We start from the raw sequence: 6,778 nt of genomic DNA, 5'->3' as shown, positions 1-6,778 counted from the left end.
AGTTAAATCTCTAGAACTTATTTATTTTACAAATGGAAGCTTGTACCTATTGACCACCTATACCCAGTTCCTCCACTCCCCACTCCCTGCCTCTGGCAATCGATCTGATCTTTGTTTCTACAAGTTTTTTTTTTTTTTTTTCAGATTCCACATTTAAGTGAAATCATACAGTATTTATCTTTCTCTGACTTATTTCACTTAGCATAATGTCCTCAAGTCTATGTTGTCACAAATGGCAGGATTTCCTTCATTTTCATGACTGAGTAGTATTCCATTGTGTGTGTGTGTGTGTGTGTGCGTGCGCGCACACACATGCACGAGTGAGCACATGCACACTACATTTTCTTTATCCGTTCATCCAGTGATGGACACTTAGGTTGTTTCCACGTCTTGGCTATTATGAATGGTATTGCAATGCACGTGGGGCACTCATTCAATATTTACTGAGTATGTAGTATGTGCTATGCACTATTCTAGGCACTGAGAATACAGCTCTAACNAGGCCAGTCAGTGTGGCTGACACAGAGAGGGAGGGGTGGTAGCAGGAAATGAGATCAGAGAGGTAACCGAAGGTCAGGTTGTGTAGAATCTTGTAGAATCTGGTAACATATCTGGCTTTTATGCTGAGACAAGAAGCCACTGAAAGAAATAAAGTCATTGATGCTGGTTGTAAGTTTTGGCTCTCAGATTTTTAGGAAACTCCTGCAATGAAACAAGCATTAATATTTTCCAATGTGAACAATAAAGTGTATTTTTTTTCTTGCAATGAGTTAAAAACTTACTTTAAAAAACTCTTCATGAAGTTAAAAGATAAAGAAGTTCTCATTAAAGTCAGGATTTTAGAATATTTAGGGCTGTAACTCAGTGTTTCCCTTGATTATGCTTCCTGATTCTAAGGCTCTGTCTGCCAACTTCACCCCACATTTAGAAAATACCAAGATTAGGGGCGCCTGGGTGGCTCAGTCGGTTAATTGCCTGACTTCAGCTCAAGTCACGATCTCGCGGTTTGTGGGTTCGAGCCCCGCGTCGGGCTCTGTGCTGACAGCCAGCTCAGAGCCTGGAGCCTGTTTCGGATTCTGTGTCTCCCTCTCTCTCTGACCCTCCCCTGCTCACACACTCTCTCTCTGTGTTTCGGAAATAAATAATACATTTTTTAAAAATTTAAAAAAGAAAATACCAAGATTATAGATGGTCCGATAGAGTGGAAGATGTGTCACGGAAACATTGCCCCTAAGGAAAGGGCTCAGAGGACACAAGTGGAATGACTTCAGAGGGAGTGGGTGCTTGGGGGTTTTGATAGAGAAAACACTTGCAGAAGACTCTTTGAAGCTCCTTCTGAAGGTCTGGAAAATGAGGAGACTTTGAAATACACAGGTCAATGAGTTCGACAGTGACAAGATCCTATCCTTCAGTGCTGTTACTGCTCAACAGTGAATGACACTAACATGGATTTCAGCATGCTTTTTTTTAAACAAACAAACAAAATAAAATGCAGTTCAAACATTCACATTTGACCCTCTCTAAAGACACTAGAGAATTTCCAGAATGGGCAGCTCCTTTCTGGGTATTTCTCCAAGCGGCCACTGAGTGGCAGTCCAGGGAAAATTATTATAAAGTACAACCTTGCCGAATACATATTTATTAAATAGAAATGAACATGATGCTGAGGGTGGAAATATTTTATGCCCTTGGACTCTTCAGCTCTCCGAGTCCTGCTGTGGACCCACTAGAGGCAAAGGCAGGGTCATTTGTTGGTGGTCTGCCATTAGTGAAGGCCACACATCTTTCACGGCCCCTCTGGTGACCGTGTGAGGGTATTGTAAGCAGGTATGTGTTTATGTATATGTGTGGAGGTCATGACCATTAATCTGCCAGTGTTGTTCAAATGGCACTTAGAGAGTTCCTCGTTTAGCTGCAGAATGTGCTCTTTAAATAGAACTAAACCCATTTGGGAATGCAGCCCTATTCACCAATTTGCTAAGGTGGTGGTGGTAGAGAGGGGAAAGAAATAGTGCTGCCAGCATTAATAGTTGAGATGAAAATAGCAGAGGCTGGGAGATGGCAGGGAAGGGGNTTATTAAAATGTCTGTGTTTTAGTGCTTTATCTCTGAATGCCACCTAAATGCAAGTATTACCAGAGCTTCAATCCTTGGCCCTTTGCATTTCTTCTATAATCTTTCTCTGGGAGCTCTTGCTCACTATTATAAGGAGGACTCATTTCCAGCCTTATTTTTTTTATTTTTTTTTTTATTTTTTTTTAATTCTAGAGGAGAGAGAGACAGCATGAGCAGGGGAGGGCCAGAGAGAGAGGGAGTCACAGACTGAAACAGGCTCCAGGCTCTGAGCTGGCAGTCAGCACAGAGCCCGATGCGGGGCTCGAACCCACGAACCACGAGATCATGACCTAAGCAAAAGTCGGACGCTTAACCGACTAAGCCACCCGGGCGCCCCTCATTTCCAGCCTTAGTCCACCACTAGAAGACATCTCAACCAAATGCCTCACAAGCACCTCAACTATCTACTAGCTGTGTTATGGGCAGATTTGCGTCCTCCCCAAATTCACGTGTTGAAGTCCTACTCCAGTACCCCCATAATGTGATTGTATTTGGAGATAGGGTCTTTACAGAGGTAATTAGGTAAACTAAGGTCATTAGGGTTGGCCCTAATTCCATATGGCTGGTGTCCTTATAGGAACAGCGGATTAGGACACGCACAGAGGAAAGACCATGTGAAGACATAGAAAATAGACATTGACAGGCCGAGAAGAGAGGCCTCGGAAGAAACCAACTCTGGTGACACCTTGACGTCAGACTTCCAGCTTCCAGAACTGTGAGGAAATTAGTTTCTGTTGCTTAAGTCCTTTAGTCTATAGTACTTTATTATACCCCCACCCCCAACAAACAAATACAAGCCCCAAACACAACTCAACTTCTCTATTTCTTAGTTGACGACACTACTATTTTGACTTGGCCCAGGCAGAGTCATCTTAGTATCTTTTCTCTTTTTTTTCCCTCTCCCTCCAAATCGCTTGATATGCCCATGTAATGGAACCCAATTTGTTATTTATTCAGTCACTGAAATGTCTCCTGACTCCATATTCTCTGTACAGATCTCACTTCCACTGTCTTAGTTCAGCCCACATGATCTTCCATCTGAATTGTGAAGTGGCCTCTTAAAGTATATTTTGGCCTCTCATCTCTCCCCTTCTCCATATACCATTCACTCTATCAACATTTGGCACTTTATTTTTTTCTTAAATAGTTTATTGTCAAGTTGGTTTCCATAGAACACCCAGTGCTCATCCCCACAAGTGCCCTCCCCCATGCCCATTACCCCCCTTCCCCTCTCCACCACCGCCATCAGCCCTCAGTTTGTTCTCAGCATTCAAGAGTCTCTCATGGTTTGCCTCCCTCCCTCTCCCCAACTATTTTTTCTCTTCTTCTCCCACATCATACTCCGTTAACTTCCTCCTAATCCACCTATATGTGCAAACATATGGTATTTGTCCTTCTCTGCCTGACTTATTTCACTCAGCATAACACCCGCAAGGTCCATCCATGTTGCTACACATGGCCAGATTTCATTCTTTCTCATTGCCATGTAGTATTCCATGGTATAGATAAACCACATCTTCTTGATCCATTCATCAGTTGATGGACATTTAGGCTCTTTCCATGTTTTGGCTATTGTTGAGAGTGCTGCAATGAACATTGGGGTACATGTGCCCCCTATACATCAGCACTCTTGTATCATTTGGGTAAATTTTACCAGTGCTACTGCTGGGCCCTAGGGGAGTTCTATTGTTAATGTTTTGAGGAACTTCCATACCGTTTTCCAGAGCTGCACCAGTTTACATTCGCACCAACAGTGTAGGAGGGTGCCCGTTTCCCCACATCCTCACCAGCATCTATAGTTTCCTAATTTGTTTGTCATTTTAGCCACTCTGACTGGCATGAGGTAGTATCTCAGTGTGGTTTTGGTTTGTATTTCCCTGATGATAAGGGACGCTGAGCATCGTTTCATGTGTCTGTTGGCCATCTGGATGTCCTCTTTGGAGAAGTGTCTGTTCATGTCTTCTGCCCATTCCTTCACTGGATTATTTGTTTTTCAGGTGTGGAGTTTGATGAGTTCCTTATAGATATTGGATACTAGTCCTTTATCTGATATGTCATTTGCAACTATCTTTTCCCATTCCGTCAGTTGCGTATTAGTTTTGTGGGTTGTTTCCTTTGCCGTGCAGAAGCTTTTAATCTTGATGAGGTCCCAATAGTTCATTTTCGCTCTTGATTCCCTTGCCTTTGGGGATGTGTCAAGTAAGAAATTGGTGCGGTTGAGATCAAGGAGGTTGTTTCCTGCTTTCTCTTCTAGGGTTTTGATGGTTTACTGTCTCACATTCAGGTCCTTCCTTTATCCATTTTGAGTTTATTTTTGTGTATGGTGTGAGAAAATGATCTAGTTTCATTCTTCTGCATGTTGCTGTCCCGTTCTCCCAGCACCATCTGTCAAAGAGGCTCTTTTTTCCATTGGATGCTCTTCCCTGCTTTGTCAAAGATTAGTTGGCTGTATACTTTTGTGGGTCCACTTGAGTTCTCTATTCTATTCCACTGGTCTATGTGTCTGTTTTTGTGCCAATACCATACTGTCTTGATGATGACAGCTTTGTAGTAGAGGCTAAAGTCTGGAATGGTGATGCCTCCCGTTTTGCTTTTCTTCTTCAATATTACTTTGGCTATTCAGGGTCTTTTGTGGTTCCATATGAATTTTAGGATAGTTTGTTCTAGCTTTGAGAAGAATGCTGGTGCAATTTTGACTGGGATTGCATTGAATGTATAGATTGCTTTGGGTAGTAACGACATTTTAACGATATTTATTCTTCTGACCCATGAACATGGAAAGTTTTTCCATTTCTTTGTGTCTTCTTCAATTTCCTTCATAAGTTTTCATCATGAAGATCTCCTATATCATTGGTTAGGTTTATTCCCNTTCAAGCCCAGCGATTAATTTTATGAAAATTGTTTTAAATTCTTGTTCAGTTATGTTGCTTATATCTGTTTTGAGCAATTCTTTAGCTGTCATTTCTTCCTGGAATTTCTTTGGAGGAGAGTTCTTCCATTTCATCATTTTGGTTAGCTTTTTATCTCTTGTTAATTTTAAAAGCTTGTTATGCACAGCTTGTTATGCACTCTGCCTCTGCAGGTGCTGCTATATTAAAGAGGGCTCTTTGACTGTCCAGGGCCTGTCCATTCAGGAAATGTTCTTTGAATGGTGTCTCTTGGTTTTTCTTGTTGAGACTTTGGTTATTTTGTTTCCCTACTCGTAGTGGTATTTGGGACTCTCCACCATGTGTACTTTGGCTTGTTTCTTGAGGTATCCCGGGAAAAGAAAACAGACAGACAACCACACAGGGAACAAAGGTACACAAAAGCACAGACAAATCTAATAAACATGCAAAGCACTTATGAGGTTGCCTTCCCAGTGTATTCTGTCTCTTTCTCTTCCCAAATTCCTGTGCCTCAGTGTCCTATGTCTTCAGGCCTTCTCTGTTTGAGAGATGGGTGCAAGCAAAATGCTCAGAGCTCCCTACTTCTCTGGCATCTTGCCCCTCCTTCCATTTGGCACTTTAGATAGGAGAAACAATAGCACGATTGTCTACTGATGGCAATAATGCAATGGAGAAGGAGAGATGATGAGTCAGGTAGTGGAATTTCTAGCGTACTGACCTGGCATAGGTGAAATGGGAAGGGATTTAGTATACAAGTATGCTAGCACTTAGGAGCGGTCTTCCATAGGAACACAGACAGCTCATCTATAGTAACAGAAAAGAAAGTAGGGACCACGGTACAGGTATAGACAATGTTGTAGATTTGGCGATGGTGTAGAAGTTCTCTTCTGACTGATGGTATTTTCTCAATGGAAGGGGAAACATGATCATCAATCAATCACCTGGCAGTGAAAACAGTAAGGAAAACAGTAGGCTTGAAAAGAACATAGAAGTTATGAAATCATCATTGAGGTATGTGGGAGAGAACTGCCCTGGGGAAAGTTAGCACAATGCTAGGCAGCACTGGAGTTTTGTGGTCATGGAGGAAAAGTGGGAGCAGTCAGCAGAAGTTGGTGCTTTCCTCCAGCTATAATGGGCTGCAGGTCCAGTGCTGTTGGAAAGTTAAATTTGACCAGGTTAGGGTTGTGCCAGGTCAGAATAACAGAGGCAAATGGAGGCAGTAAAGTTGAAGATGTATAGAGGAGGATGGCTATAATGATGGACTGCAGAATTGAATGCCAGGAAGGAAGTAAAGAATTGAGTGGCTGAGGATCAGTGAAATGATGGTAAGATCATCAGACTTTAGTACACTGTGTGGTTGATGGAGTTAGGGTTCTAAGACAAGGGAGCTGGCTGGTTAGGAGATGTTTCCAGAGTAGGAGGCTTGAAAATGAGTTTGAGGTAGAGGCAGTAGTGACAATGAGATTCTGGGGTGAGAGGCCAAGGCAGCATGGAGACAAGATCATTGATGGAGAGGAGTTCAAGGAAAAGAGGCCAGAGTGTAAGAAGGATCATCTCTGTGTATATTNCTGCCTGACTTATTTCGCTCAGCATAACACCCTCAAGGTCCATCCATGTTGCTACACATGGCCAGATTTCATTGTTTCTCATTGCCATGTAGTATTCCATGGTATAGATAAACCAGCCTTGTCAGAAATTATAGATTGTTTTGTCTGGTATAGGTTGAGTCTCATCTGAGTGCATCTCTGTGTATATTAAAACCACTAAGAATGATAA

This window comes from Crocuta crocuta, unplaced genomic scaffold (genome assembly GCF_008692635.1).
Source record: "Crocuta crocuta isolate KB4526 unplaced genomic scaffold, BGI_CrCroc_1.0 scaffold475, whole genome shotgun sequence".
In the NCBI taxonomy this organism is placed as follows: domain Eukaryota; kingdom Metazoa; phylum Chordata; class Mammalia; order Carnivora; family Hyaenidae; genus Crocuta; species Crocuta crocuta.
The sequence above is the reverse complement of the archived record's forward strand: the minus strand, read 5'-3'. Positions refer to the sequence as shown.